General features: G+C 35.8%; 1 long non-coding RNA gene across 1 annotated transcript in view; it reads right to left on the reverse strand.

Moving 5' to 3' along the window:
* Positions 1–2,428: 2,428 nt before the first annotated feature.
* LOC122532202 overlaps positions 2,429–15,045 on the reverse strand; it is an 88,844-nt gene continuing 76,227 nt past the window's right edge. Inside the window, exon 8 of the long non-coding RNA XR_006307466.1 lies at positions 2,429–2,596. This is a non-coding gene — a long non-coding RNA (uncharacterized LOC122532202). The remainder of the gene's footprint in view (positions 2,597–15,045) is intronic.

Genomic DNA, 15,045 nt, shown 5'->3' on the forward strand with positions numbered 1-15,045 from the left:
TGTACTAGCCAGGTATCCCAACCATTGAGTCTTGTGTCACCACTGCACAAAGATGTCCCCGTCGACGAAAATATTTAACAACAATCGACATTGTCGCCAGAGTGTCGCAGTAACTTTCCAGGAAAAAATTACGCGAAGCGAAAAGGCGTTTACCAACGTCACGCTGTTTTCCCTTGGCCGAGGTTTGGGTTACGTTCCCTTTTCACCGCCACCATGATTCTCACTCGGTCACAAGTTATTACTATATTATTTAGAACGTGTCTCGCGCTGTTCACGGTTCGCATTGTGCATCCGCATTCGCATGCTTCACTTCCGCTGGCAGATGCTGGGGGGGCAGTTTCTTGACGCCAGTGGTTTTTCAAATCGTTCTCGGCTCGCATTTTCGTGGCAACGCACCTAATACCTTTGGAAGTTTTCGTTCTGAACGAGAGAGGGGATCGAAGCGATCAGAAAATCGCAGATATTTAAATTAGATTTTAGTTGTAATGTACTTTAAGAATTTTTGTGAATGAGAAAAAGGGTTGAAAGTGATCAGACAATCGCAGATATTTAGATTAGATTCAGTTAGATTAGAGTACCTTCAGAGTTTCTGTGAACGAAAGAAGGGGTTGAAAGTAATCAGAAGATCGCAGACATTTTTTTAGGTAATTTCATAGTTTGATGAACGGAACTGAACATTGTGATGATTGTTTTATTTTGACAATGAGACACATGTGATCTATTGGCATTGAAAATTATTGGTCCACACCTAACTTTTTCCCATTTGGTCGACTTTTACGACACGCAGGGATTACGTTGGGCCTATTCTGACCCTAAGCCCACAGGGGGAAGTACACACCAGATGCTAATCCCGTTTGTTCTTAAATTATTTGTGTGCAAAAAAAACGAAGATTCGTATATTTTACTTATTTTATTCATTAAAAAAAAATATATATATATTATATTTGACTTATTAAAAAAAATATATATATATATTAAAAAAAAATTATATTTGACTTATTAAAAAAAATATATATATTAAAAAAAATTATATTTGACTTATTAAAAAATATATATATATTAAAATAATATATATATTAAAAAAAAATTATATTTGACTTATTAAAATATATATATATTAAATATATATATATATATATATATATATATATATTATATTTGACTTATTTCATTGCTCAAAGACTCATCGCCCAAAGTATGGATATTTCGGAATCACCTCGTATATTCCAACCCTCTCTCGTTATGCTTGCTTATTATTTTTATGCGTCAATCTGCATTGTCGCGATTATATTATACAGTGCTAGTTTGTTGCACGCAGGAAGCATAAAGACGCCGTGCTCCACGTAATAAAACGCCATTTGTTCGATGATGAGAAACGTTTAGAAGCAAAAAACATGCACAAGCGTGTCATTTGCTTTGGAGAAACCGAAGCGAGGATCGTGTTATGTAAATGACAGGCAGTGGAGTGCTGAGATCGAGTGTCGCATAATCAACGAGAAAATAATTGCTCCAGGTGTGTTGAATAAAGATGGAAAGAAATTTAAAAGATTCTCTCGGCCAGAAATGGCTCTGGTTGCTAAGATAATCGGTATCGACCAGTCGGATGAGAAGTGGAAGGGCATTTTTTTCAGAGGGTAATTCGTAATTAAGAAGTTAAAATGACAAACGACGCAAAATGGAAAGAAAGAATCAAGTCGGTGGATAATTTTCGACTAACTCTGTCTAGTGGAAGCTCTCGTGGTAGCAAGTTTTGTAAGTTTATAATAAACGATCACGATGCAACGATAAAAAAAAAATTAATAGAATATTTATAAAGACAAAATAAACAGCTAAGTCCACGAATTCTTTCATCGACAATAAATAAACTAAATTTCTACGTCCAATTACGTATAAGTCACGCGTATCATCTTATTTTTTTTTTTTTTTTTTTTTTTTTTTTCTAGTTTTGTCCAACGTTTTGCAATTAATCTTGATTTTTCTGATGATTAAGAAACGCAAAATTTATTCAGCTGGTTGCTGTGGTTAAAAAAAAAAAAGTGTGTTAAAATAAGAATTATCGTCTCACTTCATTTATCTCAATAATTTTATATTCTCACGCTCAAGTTTCTCGACAAATAACGAACAAACAAAGTTGAACCACCATCGACAGAAATTAACAGCAAACAAATTTTACCAAACTTTAAAAATACTCATATGTGTATAATATAAAAATCAACTATACATGTACACGTGTATATGCTCTAAAAGATAATTGAGCTGAGACCTTCTTAAACGATCTGGAAGGACAACGCAAAAGGAGAACTGAAAGTTCTAAAGACGCCGAACAAAGTGGAAATGGCGTTAACTGGGTATCCCCCTCCTTTTTTCCGCCCTGTAATCTCGAAACGACCGCGACAAGGAAGTAGACGCTGGATGTCTCACCAGAACGCTGCTAACAGACCGACGGTGTCACTTTCGACGCCCCTAGGCTCGATCATCCGCGGTAATTCTCATCGAACCTCACCGTGTGTCCCTTCAACTTTCAAATTTGGCCCCTTAGAAGCACATGGATGAAAACAGGCCGCCTCTCACGACTTTCTTCCTGCCACACCTCGATCTGTTAACGATTCGATACTCCGATATACTATATTAAATTGCACTGTATTCTTGTTAAATGGTCGACCAACAATTTTTTTTTTTTTTTTTGTTTAATACGATCCCTATCAGACTGCTTCGACCGTTCGCGTTTGGAATTAAGCAGATTTCTGTCATCTGTGAATTTTTTTTAATTAAATTCTTGCGTCGAGATAACATTTGAAGTATTGCAAATAGAGAAGAGAAATAAATTGAAAATAATAATAATAATAATAAATTTTGTGACAATTAATTAATTTTAATGAGAAGTAAATTTGTAAGATGTCAGTGGTAATTTTCGGTTACTGTGATTTTAATTTTAATTAAATTTCTCGCTTTCCTTTCTCTAGTTCGTTTTACAAGTATATATTCACTGAAGTAAATGAAGTACAATCAGTAAAAAAATAATAATAATAATAATATTCGTAATATTTTTCATAGATTTTATTAAACTCTGTATCTATTTTCAATAGCATCGAATTTTTGTAGTTACACGATGCGAAATTCAATGTACTTCAATTAACAAATTTAATTAGTAATTTTAATGTTAAATCAGTAATTCAGTAACTAAGTTAACGTCACAAATAGTCTGCGGGAAAATTTATATCCATCTGCGGGAAATTCGAGGATGACACGCGAAGATACGACAAACATAAGAGACAGAGCACTCGATATATTTGTTTAATGAGTTTCAAACGAGTTTCCATTTCTTCAACCACGTCGACGGAAACAGAAATCTGCATAAAAATCCGCGATCTAATTACAAGTGTAACACAGTGTGCCAACGCTTCTTACGGCCACAAGTCGACAAGAAGTTGCCCGGTGTTATTCCAGTGAGTTTCCTTTTCTCATTTTGCAGAAATAATTTTTGTAAGAGGTTTGTCGACACGAGAAAGATAAACAGGCCAAGGGTATCAAGTAGGAATATCCGCTTAAAATGGAGTTTGCCCTTGTCTGCACATGTTCTACGACTTCGAATGTTATTTGCATAGCTCGCCGCGGGCTATTTTGACGCGACGATGCCTGAAAAAAAAAAAGAAGAAAAAAAAAGACTGTCTGTTCGATCGTGGATAATATCAAGACGAGAGTGGCTTTCTGGTTCGCAAAAAGTGACGCAACGTTGACGCGTGCAGAGCTCGAGAACTGGCGATCGGAGATCGATTTCTTTCGTTTGATTACACTGACACTTGGCGAATTCCCCTTATCCTCTATAAAATAGAGCATTACTCTATTTTAAATTTACGAAACTAAGCAACTTTGGGATATCTCAATTTAAAAGCTAAAATCTTCAATGTATAAATCACGAATGTTTCTTATATAGCAGCTCGACACACGTTTCCATTTCGCGTTTTAATTTTGTAACTTCATAAAACAATTGTTCCACGACTTGCATTGTTTTTATAATTTCGTAACTTTTCGTATTATGCTTTACAAAACGATTGTTTTTATTATTAACTCTTTCTAAGTGAAACTTTCACTGACCAGAATTCTGATTCAAACAAGACCGTTTGCTTAAATTCAACAATAAAATAACAAAATTTATGAACGATTATTATTAATTTATTAATAACTCTTATTAACAATATTACCTATATTACCTATATTATTAATATATTATAATATTACCTATATTATTAATTTATTAATAACTCTTATTAACAATATTACTTATATAACGTGCATAATATATTCATAAAAATCGTTCACGAAACGACTGTTTCTCCCTCTTTCGCGCGGAAATTGATACAATTTTTCCCACTATTGCAACATGCAAAAACCTAAAACCACGCACGTCCAATCGAACCAATACTCAAGAACCTAGTTACGAACCAGACGAACCATTACCAATACACACGGCCTAAAAGCCCCGACAGAATCACATGGCTAACGCCCGTTTCGTTAACGTTCCACCGCTCTTACGGTTTCGTCAAGGGTGAAATGCGTTTTTCGAGGGGCAAAAAGCGGCGGCGTGACGTTGTCCAGGTTAAAGTGGCGCGTTCACGCGTCTCTTGATTCGATGCATGACACTTTCCATCTAAATGTGTAAGTGGGGGAAAGGGGAGAGGGGAGAGAGACCGCCTCTTTGGCAGAGGCCGACCGAGAGAATCTGCTTTCACTATCTTCGGCCGAGTGAGACGTCGAGGTCCTCTTATCCCGGCCGAGGGGATTTTAACGCCCGAACACTTTTTATGAGCGTGATCACCTTGGGAGGTAAAGGGCGGCCTGTTTCCCCGACACAGAAAGGGCCGCGGTTTTATCGCGTGCACGCAGACGCCACGCAACGACACTTGACCCTCCTCCAATCACGCTCCGAACACTCGGCCTTCTCAGACTTCTGTCACCTTTCAAAGACCAAACCCCCGTGGAAAAAGACCGTGGACGTTGAGAACAGGGTTGGAGAAACCCTTGAGGGGTTTCAATCCCTTTGGTATCGAGGTGTAATTTTCCCAATCGCAAGTGATCTCTTTTTTTCTTTTTTTTTTTTCGTCAGTTTCTCACTACTAGGTAAGTGTAAAATTTACAAAACTTTTCATTTCATTTTATTTGAAGGTTGATTGATTTTCAGTAAAAAAGAAAAGTAGTTACTTCCCTCTTCCTGTACAGCGTGAATAAAATAATCCACGCAACAAATAGCGTAACATTGCATAGCGACAGTAGTGTAACATTGAGAATAATCGGACATTGGTGCTACGCTTATACTTCTTCATTTATATACAAAAGATCATAACACTGAGGGTTAGTTGGACTGAAACTGATGTGAAAGAAGATTTTTCATTGATGGAAAAAAGATTTTTAAAAGCACTAAATTGATCAATTCGCACTATGTGCAGTTGAATTTGAAATTTTAACGAAACCTAATTGTAGTGATTTGTGAAGTCTTGACTGATTTATAAGTAATTTTAAATCACAGGAGAAAAAGTAATATAAATGTATATTATATAATAATTTCCCAAGTATAATAATTACCGGACTACGGATTTTTACGCATTTATTGAAATTTCAAGATACAATGCGTATAATGTAGGAAACTATATAAAACACCAAAAGCACTTGAAGAATAAAAATAATTTCTATTCTTTTTTCAATAAAATAAAATATTTTATTCCTATTATACTAAAATAAAATACACTAAAATACACTAAAAATATACTAAAATAAAATACACTAAAATTTTACCTATACCTATTATACTAAAGTAAAATAAAAAAAAATAAAATAAAATAAAATAAAATAAAATAAAATAAAATAAAATAAAATAAAATAAAATAAAATAAGATAAAATAAAATAAGATAAAATAAAATAAAATAAAATAAAATAAAATAAAATAAAATAAAATAAAATAAAATACATTAAAATTTTACCTATACCTATTATACTAAAATAAAATAAAATAAAATAAAATAAAATAAAATACACTAAAATTTTACCTATATCTATTATAATAAAATAAAATAAAATAAAATAAAATACACTAAAATTTTACCTATACCTATTATACTAAAATAAAATACAATAAAATACACTAAAAATATACTAAAATAAAATAAAATCTGCACAAACATCCGCGATCTAATAATTACCGTAAGATACAATAAAAATACAACGTTCAATAAAATAATTCCATCGAGGCCTTACTTTCTCAACTCAGTCAAGATTTCTTTCGGGGACGTGTTCTCACCCTTAAGAACCGTTCATCAGCAAGAGGAAAAAAAAAAATTATTTCGCCATCATCACTGCGTAAACTACATCTGCCCAACTTTCGAGTTTCCCTTCCCAATCAGCAAATCTCTGCTGAAATCTCGCTAAATGAATCATCCTCGGTATTCATCGAGTACCCTCGCTAGAAACGCAATACAGGGAGAGGTCAAAGGAGAGGATCGAACACCTGCACCCTCTCGTCGGACTTAGTTAGCCTCGATCCCGCATGCGAGAGCCTTCTTTCTTCTTTTTCTTGGTTGCCGGGGGCAGATCTCCGCCCACAAGTCCGTGGGGCCCCCATAGAAATCGCGCAACGATTCCAATTTACAGGCTTTCTCTGTCTATTTTTTCTCTCTCTCTCTTTATCTTTCTCTTTCTTTCTTTCTTTCTTTCTTCTTTTCTCTGTCGCAACACGACGAAAGGACGTAGTTACCGAACAAAACTAATTCCATGACAGGCTGGAAACTGTTTTTCGAGGTCACGAGCCACTGCCAATTAGCGTGAGCTGGCTCGATTCGCGTCGCGATTTTCTAATTTTGGGTCCATCCATGTGTATGTTCGCCGGATATACATCGACTCGTGAAAGATAACCGATTTTTAATGGTAATCTCCGAAGGGGAGTAATGGTTTTTAATGTTCAATTTTGCTAAACCAAACACGATACTCTTACGAAGTCTTATCTGCAGACTTTTTCCAATTAATTGTAAGTTTCTCAACCATATTAATAACATATAATCGTAAATTTCTTAATGTAACAAAATATTTTCATCACGTTCTACTTTTATGAAAAAAGAAAACGTGATTCTGGCGTTAGATGCAATTTTTAATGGTAACTTTCAAATTACGGAAGTAATGTTTTTTGATGTTCAATTTTATTAAACCAGACACGAACTTTTACGATCTTTTTACAGACTTTTTCCAATTAATTGTAAGTTTCTTAATTATATATAATCTTAATTATATAATTAGTTATAATTGTAAATTTCTTGGTATGAAAAATATTTTCATCGCTATTGTTCTGTCATTTTTGTACATTTTTATAAAAAAAACCATGAAGTTTTGGTTTCTTGTTCTCACGTTACAGGTCTCCGCAGATAAATGTTCTCAAAATGGAACTTGCAGAAAAAAAAAAAATACAAAATGAAAATTTCTCCGTCGGAAGAACGGGAAGTCTGTTGATCAATATTAAAAAAGTTTTCAATATTTGCAGCGAATACTGGCATTACCGACTATGCTGACCAATGAGTATCATTCGAATATACAAATAGATCGTTAATTAAATTAATTTTTAAAGCAATCTGCTTGCATGGAACAATTTTGTTACACAGATTCTGAAATATCTGTTCCGTGAGGACACTGTTTAAAAATGTAACACGAAATTCGACAAAAATCCAATGGAAACAGATATACTCTCTTCACACGAGACGTACAAGTACGAATCTTTCAATCTTTTTAAAAAACGAAAAGAACCTATTGATTTCGATTCCCGATTAAAATCTCGAAATGAAGCTCTATAGGTCTATTTCTTCTTCAGGCTTATTTATTAATATATATATTTGTGATTAAATCAATCATTAATCATTACGTAAAATTAATAACAACGTATATTAAAAATTCAACGCCACCGTCGCGAGAATCACGCGCCAGCGACCATAAGCCGATCTCAAAGACATCGAAAATCGTCTGCCATGTAATCCGCGTGCTTTTGCACGCTTTCGCCAAATATCCAGCAACACAAAGGAACGAAAAAGCGACGAGAAAAAAAAATCGTCCATGCGTGGGACGCTTCTTAACCCCCTTAGAGACGATCTGTTGCTCCTGCAACGTCGGGATCTATATACTCGTTGGCCCAGATCAAGGGCCGATTACAGCAGTTCGAAACGGGGCTGAATCGAACGAACAGAATGGCTATTTGGAAAACACGAACCTCCGCCCGAGTTTGGCGATCTTCACGCGCCACCGGAGAAATTTAACGACACGGATTTTCTAAAGACTCGCCCGAGGATGTCTATCCCTGCGAGAAGGTGTGGACTATGACGCATGGATGAACGCGTGACACGAGATTTAGTCGTGGAGGAACGCGAAAGAAAGAAGAAGAAAAAAGAAAAAAAAGTAACATCGACAAATTTGCACAATGGGTAGCACACACGAGCGAGAGAAGGTGTGGAATTCTTTTGACATTTTGAGATTTTCGTACAGCTGGACGTTTGTACGTGCTTACGTCGATTTGATAATCGTGAAACTTATACGACCGTCAAGTGTTCATACGATTAATTTAAATCGTGTTCGATTCACGTGATATTTTATTTATAAATAAATCGATATTCGACTGGAGAGTGTATCGTTGCTTTTTAAATTTGAACATTTATTCATGCTACATTATTTGATCATCTTTTTATGAGATATTGCAGATAAATCGAACTGAAAGTAAAATTGCAAGTAAAAATTGCAAGCTGTTTCAGAAGAGAGTCATTTTTTTCATTACGAGAAAACTTCGCGTCTTCAAAAAGATAAACATAATAAAAAGAACGTACAAAGAATAAGTTTTGTTACAAATACTAGATGAATTACATGATTGTTGTACTTTTAATAATTTTGCGATGTTTTAAACTTAAAAGCAATTAAGGAGCATTCCTTAATAACAAATCACCGAATTTTCGGGAATCACTTGTTTCGATAAACATTAGACACACGAGTGATCAATCTGACTGATACAATACAGAACTTGAATGAAAATGAAATTATAACAAAGACATAAAATGAAAAAATAAAAATCTTAAAAATGTTACGTTAAGAATTTATTTAATTATTACGTTAAAAAGGAAACAACAAATTCAGTGGAACAATTCATATTAAAGAACGACGAAGTAACATCGTCACACTTCTCCGTATCAAATTTATCATAAAAAGAATCTGTGTCAACAATTACCATGGCAACAACCCCTAATCTATTTTTGAAAATGACTCCCTTCCGACGAAATTGCCTTCTTCCTCGAGGTAAAATGGTAAAACCAACCCCTAAAGAGACACGATTGTCACCGTGACGACGTAACAAGCCACCGATGGTGTTTAATTCGCCTCGGTATTTCTCGATCGTGCCCGGAATTAGGGATCGTATACAAGCGTGCATCAAAGATCGAATAAGGAAATTAAGGAGACACGGTTCTAGATCGAAATAATTCTCTACGGTGTCGCCGCAGAATTTTCGCGGCTATTTTCCGCGGTGCATGGAAACGCTACGACCCTCGGTTTCCCTTGATTTTTCACGGTCTCCTTTTTATTACTCTACAGGGTGTCCCATAAATTTTCTTCGAAAAAGATATATGAAGAATATATATTATTTATGAATAATATAATTCTATTCGTACGAATATTTTAAAATGATTGATGTAAGATGAATATCGTCGATGAACAAAATTAGTACATACTGATACTAATATTAATGTACTAATATTTTGGATAATACTAATGAATAACAGTACGAATATCTTTGGCAATGATACTATAAAATAAAAAATGCGTTCTCGTAGCAATGAAATGTGTCATTTTAATATTTTGTAGTTATATAATGTTGCAGTGTATAATATCGTAACAAAAGGTAGACTGTATTTATGGTTACGATATGTAATATATGTATATAATATCACGTAACATATTAATATATTAATATATTAAAATATTAATATTAAAATATTAAAATATGACATTTATATTATTTTATATTAATTTCATAATTTCACAATTACAAAATTGCATACGTAGTTGATTAATCAGCGCGTTGATAAATCTCTTACGAGAACGTTGCTTCTACTTTCAACGATCCAGGTTACCAGGAACTGAAAGCTGCACAAAAATCCTTCGAAACATCGAGAGACACACTCGTCCGAGGATTTACCTCACATTGTCGACGGAATCAAGGTGTTGGTCGCATCGAGCGGATAAAAAGCACGCAGATCGCGTCACGCCGATTTTCGCGGGCACACGGAGGAACAGGATCGCGGTCATCGAAGACACAACGACGATTCAGGAAGATTCCAAGGCAGAAAAAGAGAGAAAGAAATCTCGAAGTTTCAAAGCGACAACGCAGAAAGTAGAAAAGCCATCCATCCCTTGGTCCACCAATGGGGGACCACCCGGTTCCGCCACGTTATACCGGACCAGTTCGTTTCCCTGGACGTTTCTCCTTTTGAAATCGGCCGATACGCCGATTTCTAGGCTCGTTCCCTTTTTTCTCGCCAGATACACGTAGGTTTTCGATTCGTCGCTTTGTATCTCACCGCTCTTTTCACCGACTGTCTTCTGCGTTTTACGCGGCCACTTTTGTCGCCATCTTTTGTAGAAGCCTCCCCCTTTCGAGAAACGAACGCCGCCCTAATATTCCGTGACGACAGATCGCTCGCCGCTTCCCTCATTGTTCGTGTCTCCTGTTCTCTGACCTGTTAAACGTTATTTATCACGACCATCGTCGTCTCTCGCGCCACTGTTCCGCTGCGTACTTCACGGTGGCTCTTAGTTAGGGCTGCAAGTGGCATGAAGAACGATAATTGGTAATTTGCCGTGGTGATAGAGGTTCGAGTGGTTTGTCAGCCGGCACTCGAAATGTTGCCTCTGCTTTACGCAACTAATTGTGTTTCACCATTATATAGAAAGAATTCGGATTTCGAAGGAGCTTGGAATCTTCGTACGAAGAAAACTACCAATCAATGAAATTCCGATCATTTTTATGTGAATGTTGCAGTGCCATTTTCAAATTAAACGGGAGCGTCAAGTGATCGCTGTGAAAGAGCCAAGAAGCTTTGAATGTTATCAATCAGTATATTTACTTTTCACTTGAATGAAAAATTAGCAATTATTATTTAATTATTATTAAGTTGCCCATTTTCTAAAGCGAAACTTTCTTAAAGTCGAGATATAGAAATAAATCCGTGGCACTCATCATTATCCAGCAGCTAGATTTCAGCTATCATCTATCATTTAGAGTTCCAGAAGGGATCGTGAAAGCTAACCTACTCCTCGACTTTCGTCTTTTTTTGCTTTCCACATACAGGGTGCCTCAATTTTTTTTTTTTTCTTTTTGCCCAACTATTAGGTATTAGCATTCAAGATGGGAAGAAAGTTTTATATAAATATTCTTCTATTGCAAAGGTATATTAAAAATAACAACAATTCAATTTCTCATCGATTGTGAGATTCTACCGTAAGAGTAAAAATCCAGGACAAATATTTAATTTCATTTCTTTAAATATTACAGTATAGGATATCTTATAATTATATTGTTACATTGTACGTATATAATTATATTGTTATATTGTATGTATATTCTGTGTATTTTTCGCTATAAATTCGTAATATACTGCATCTTACACAATTCTGCGTATTTTTATTCGCTCACATTCCCCATAAATCCATAACAATTTTGCGTATGCAATTTATTCATTCAAGCTTTCCACGAACGTATAAAAATTCACAGCCCAGCTGTAATTATTTAACAAAGCGATCACGATCCAATGTTTGTACTTTTCTTCGTAATGCTATTTCCTCGCTTTCTTAATGGTAAAAAGTCGACAAAAGTGAGACACCCTGTATATCGTCTAATATCTCCTAACTCGCCATTAGAACACGTGCATCTATCTAGCAAGGCAACAAGTGTCCCGTCGAGGCTAGAAACTCAAAAGAGGAACACAAAAAAGGAACATGGCCCATCGTAGATTCGAACAAGCCTAATGATTATCGTAGACTTAAGAAAATCGGTACCATGCGCGAGATCGTTCTCTCCACTTAAATTAGAAGTTTTCTACATTAGAGGTATCATTATACGAAAAAAAAAAAAAAAACATTTCTAGCGTGTTGCTACGAAAAGGTCCTCAGATAATTGGAAACGAAAGCCTCTCAGCCTCGAATCGCTTCTGATTACCTGTACCGCGATGATGTTTTTTTTTTTTTTGAAGAAAATATTCGAAATATTTGTCAAATAAATTTAATTCCAAAGCACTTGTATGATTAATCTCGTGTGAATTATTTAGGTTGAACTTGTCTTCTTTTTTATTGTTCTTCTGTCATTATAATGTCTCTAATAAATAAATCAATTTCAAACTTGTCTTTCGAAACACTCGTATTGCAAATATTAAAATTAATCCTAAAGGTTTTGAAACGTAACTTTTGCAATCGTTCTTTTTACAAACTCGATCACATTTTCACATAGAAATATCTTTAAACATAGTATACACAACTGTCCAAAAATTTTTTGAGAGAAAATCAATGCGTCAGATAAATTTGAAAGTCAAACTACTTACGATGTAAGTAGATATATACGTGATATAACCGTGGTATGTGTATACGTATATATATATATATACTATTAGTTGCAATACCATTATTCTAAATAGCATTCTGTGAAATATTACTATTTGATGAAATATTATTTTCCTATATTTTAATGAAATACTTATTGCACAGTACTATTTCCATACGTAATTACACACATGAGAAAATAAAAATATTTAGATTCTATTTACTATGTTATATTTACTCTTTCTCCCCAGCCCTGGCGTAGACCATCTCCGATACAAACACAAGCGTTAGAAATCCGAAAAATCTCTGGAATCACCATCATCTATTCGTCTGGAAACAACGGACGACGAATCACGGAAGGAGCATCGAAATATCGCGCAAATATTTGTTCGGGAAGTACGTCTCGATCGTCGTTCAAGCGGCGTTCGTTTATCAATATGTACAAATTACGCGGTCGAGGGCACTCGATCATCCAGTTCCGTTTCCACGATCCTTCGAGCCGGCCTTTTTCTGCTAGCCAGTGAACGAGCAACTTTAGCTTACACAATAGGCTCGACGTCATCGAGGCCTGCGTAATTCTGTGTTTCCGCCGATTTATCCATCCGGATTTTCCTCCATTCTTCCCTTTTACTCCATTCCGCCCGAAAACCGTGTAAGGAAGTAAAGGAATTTCCGCTCGAAGGAGAACAACGCACAGGTACACGAACACTGTTCCGACTATCTCGGGGGGAAATCGGTTTTCGAATAATCGAACGGTAATGGACGCAGAATACGCCTCGTTGTGTCGGAAAGAAGCAGAATCGACGAGAGGGGATTCGTTAGACCAGAGCCTCTCAAAATGGGGATCGCGACTCCAACTAAAGTTTTCAGCAAAACTAAAAAATTCCTGGGTGCGCCAAAAATTAATTTAAAATTCAACCTCTTGCGCTGGAATGAGGTGCCACGTCGAGAACTTTTTGTCCCAAAATTGCAATATTTTCTCAGTTTTAACTGTATTTAAGTAAAACAAAATAGGCAAAATAAATGATAAGTTTATTACTTCTTAATAATTTCTATCCAGTGATGTTCATACCGACAAGATACGGTTCGGTCACTCGTTATGGTCCGCGAACCAATTGCCAGCGCAAGGGGTTGAATTTGGCGTTAAAAAATTGTTGCCGAATAAATTTTCTTTGTGATTTACTATCGGCAAATGTTTTATATACCTCTATACTCAAAGCCGCAAAAATATTTGCTCGGATAAAGGAGGAAAGTTTGAAAAATAGTAGTTTGAAGTAGTTAGGCGTATTGGTTAATTGTTGGATGACCAACCCGGACAATATTGAATGTATGCAAATACTGACAATAAGCTAGCAATAGTCCATATAAAAGTGGACTGTGAATAGTTAGTTATAAGGGCAAGATCCAATAGTTGGTCATCTATGTTCCTTCCCCTTCCACTTGACGATGATAACCCAATATATATAAGGACATGCTTTAGAGACATTCTGACGCTTAAAACATTCTAAATCATTATAGAGACATTCTATATCGTTATTCTAAGACATTCTAAATCATTGTATATCATCCTATTTCATACACGACCACGACTATAAGGGAATAAACTCTTCTAAATTGTAAGCGTGTTGACTCCATTACACGGAATCCAACAGTTTGAAGTAGTTAGCGTATCGATTAATATTAGGAATTCGTCGTACTGTCATCAATTTGGCCAAGAACCAAAGTGTAAATCGGAAAAGACATGCAATCGCAACGAAAGGAAGTCACAGCAGCGTTTTTATTTCAAGATTACCTGTGCGAAAAGTCTGTGAACTGTGGATGTTCGCAGGATGTCTTTAAAAAAGAGTTTGAAGCAGCAAAAAATTCTGGAAAATATTCAAATATTCGCTTGCTCCTCGAAAGGAGTAAAAATCCGAAGAAATATCGAATGGTGTCACGAAATAAACAATTTACTAGACTGTAGATTCGTACTTTGTCATGCACAATTAAAGAAACAGAACCTAGACGACGATTTATTTCAGCCATTGAACCCTAGCAGGCGAGTTCAATATTTCTATATAATTATTTGAAGCAAACACGATAGACCGAACACAATCTACCTTTACTTCCTTGCTTGTGCTCTATCGCTCTATACCCTGTCTCTACTCCCCTTCTCCGCCATCCTCCTCGCCGGCTGACCAGCTTTCTGAGTCACCCTTGCACGTGTTCAATTTCAGCCCCTTTGAACGCCGTCCAAGGAACCTCCGAGATCCTCGTGGTCTCTTTTTCTCGGCAGACCGCTCCGCCCACAGGGGCCTTCCAGCTGAAGAGAGAAAAGGATCCGAGGAGGCCTGGAGAAGAACTCCGTCGAACAGTTTCTTCTGGCGCTTGCGCATTGTTCGCGTCTATCCTCGCCGAAAGAAGACGGAAAAAGAAGAAAAGAGAAAGAAAAGAAAACGAAA

The sequence above is a fragment of the Frieseomelitta varia genome, unplaced genomic scaffold, assembly GCF_011392965.1.
Source record: "Frieseomelitta varia isolate USP_RPSP 00005682 unplaced genomic scaffold, Fvar_1.2 scaffold_442, whole genome shotgun sequence".
Lineage (NCBI taxonomy): Eukaryota > Metazoa > Arthropoda > Insecta > Hymenoptera > Apidae > Frieseomelitta > Frieseomelitta varia.